Genomic DNA, 2,751 nt, shown 5'->3' with positions numbered 1-2,751 from the left:
CCGCACAGAAATGACTGACTCCGCTCAAGTGTGCTGCCTCTATTGCTCCAACAACCCTAGCTGTACTGGAATCAGCTATAACATTAACACGGGTAAGTTAGATTAGTTCTGTCTTTCTCAGCATAATAGTTCTACTAATATATAGCAACGATCAGGGACCTACGAACTAGCATTTTAGGGGAAAATATTAGTGTAAATAAAGTAGTAAATATACCCAGAAATATTCCCAAAAAACTCTCACCATACATGTAACTCATACTTGAGAATAAAAAATGGCTATAGCCTGTTAAATAGATTATATAGTTATCACCTTTCAAGTTTTGTCCTTTAGGTCTTAATAATAACAATAATAACAATTATTACAATAATAACAACTAATAACAACTAATAACAACTAATAATGAAAAAGGACACAGTTTGAACAACCTTCAATTATATTCCAAAGTGAGTCAAAGAACAACATCGTTCACCATTTCTAGCAAAAAATATTTATTTTTAAATCTGATCTAAAACCAGTAATTTCTATAAAAAATTGGTTTTAATATCACAAAAATTTCCAGATATGCAGGAATGACTACTCACAAAGTAAGCCATTTTCAGACTGTCTTACTATTAATGAAATTGGTGTCTTGCCTTTGAACACAAATTGCTCTATTTGAATATTACGTGAAGCAAGATACACAATTGGCTAAAACTGATTGTGTCAAAAATTTATAGCTCTTCTTTGTCACTTGTTCAAGTCTTTAGTTCAATTTTGATTGAAAATATTGCGTTAATTTCCTATTTGCACAAAAAGGGCAATCACTCAAGTTACCTAGCGAATGCCGACAAGCATTTCCCAAAATGTCATGTTAAATTTTTCAATACAGCAATTGAGAGAAAGATTCGGCTTATGGTGTGCCAATATATTTCCAAATAATTTTCTTTGAACTACGAAAAAATAAAAATCTAACATGTTAAACGTTGTCCTAATACTTTAACACGGAATTAAAAGGTTTCTTACTTAGACTTTTTTATCTAAGCTGAACACGGATATAAATTTAACTATTTAATAGTTGCTTACTATTTGATACACCAGATAACTCTTTTATTTCATTTTGTTCAGTTTAAACAAAAACAGTGTGAATCTTAAAAAGTTTTAAGGACAGTTAGCTTCAATATGATACTATCAACAAATCAACCTCAGAACTTTCCTGCCATTTTCTATTCTATTATGTAAAGTTGTTTCCTTGCAACAAGTTATGCAACAACTCACATCTGATGTCCTCATAATATAGTATCATATATTATTCTGACACAACTATGCTAATCATTTGGTGTGCTTTTATAAGAAGTTGTGCTTTCTTGCTATTTGTTTTTCAGCAACTCACTTCTGATGTCCTCAGAATATAGTAACAAAGATAGATGCCCATCGTATTCTAACAAGACTGTGACGCTATAACATTGTACATAAACTTATAAATAAAATATAAACCCAATTAATCCTATCAACTAGTAGAAAATTTTAAACTAAAACTTTTAGAAAATTTAAACTTAAATTACTTAAGGTAAACTTTTTAGAAAATAAAATGTATAAATACAAAACATATATCTATTGCAGTAAAGTAGTCACAGTTACATGTATTTGTCCACTATAGTGTCACGCATTGGTAAAATATCTGTATTGACGGTTTCAAAACTTATTAAATTTTGATGTAGAAAAATAAGTTGTAACTAAAGTTGAATGTGGTTTTGCTATTGAAATTTTTTGATGCAACACAATTGCTAAGCCTGAAAGATGCATTTTTTAGACAAACAGTTTAAATAAAATGACTCGCCCCAGAAAAGCTTCATTAATCTTAGTTTAAGTTTTTTTTCTTCTTTTTATAGCCTGCTTTACACTTTTACACAAAAGTATGGAGTTATTTGTGTAAAGTACATGTATATAACAAAGTTGCAATAACATCATATACTAATGAGGTACTACGACTTAATACATAAAATTTATATATTGCTAATATCTCATCACTCAGAAAGCAAGGAACATATGGATGCATTATGAAACTATATTGATTATGAAATATGTGAAAGCAAAATTCAGTTCAGATAATCAACATTCATCTTATTATGTTTGATGTATATTTACATGTAAAAGTAAACTGCAACTAGGTAAGTAATTTTTTTTATAATCTTGTTGTAGCAAATTGTCTTTGAACTATAGAAATCTTTCTATCCAATAATAGCAATTATCTTGTATGCCAATAAGCCATCTGAAATTCTTCAGGATCAGCCCAAAGTCACCTCTATGCAACAATTTAGTTGGCAGACAGTGTAAGGTATTTATCTCTCTCCCTCTCTTTCTCTCTCTCTCTCTCTCTCTCTCTCTCTCTCTCTCTCTCTCTCTCTCTCTCCTCTCTCTCTCGCTCTCTCGTCTCTCTCTCTCTCTCTTCTCTCTCTCTCTCTCTCTTTCTCTCTTTGGCTCTCTCTTTCTCTCTCTTTCTCTCTCTTTCTCTCCGTCTTTCTCTCTCTTTCTCTCTCTCTTCTCTCTCTCTTTCTCTCTCCTTCTCTCTCTTTCTCTCTCTTCTCTCTCTTCTCTCTCTTCTCTCTCTCTCCTCTCTCTCCTCTCTCTCTCCTCTCTCCTCCCTCTCTCTCTCCCTCTCTCTCTCCCTCTCTCTCTCTCCCTCTCTCTCTCTCCCTCTCTCTCTCTCCCTCTCTCTTTCTCTCTTTTCCTCCCTCCTCTCTCTTTTTCCCTCCCTCTCTCTCTCTTTCTCT

The sequence above is a fragment of the Watersipora subatra genome, chromosome 10 (assembly GCF_963576615.1).
Source record: "Watersipora subatra chromosome 10, tzWatSuba1.1, whole genome shotgun sequence".
In the NCBI taxonomy this organism is placed as follows: domain Eukaryota; kingdom Metazoa; phylum Bryozoa; class Gymnolaemata; order Cheilostomatida; family Watersiporidae; genus Watersipora; species Watersipora subatra.
This window is presented reverse-complemented; position numbering follows the sequence as displayed.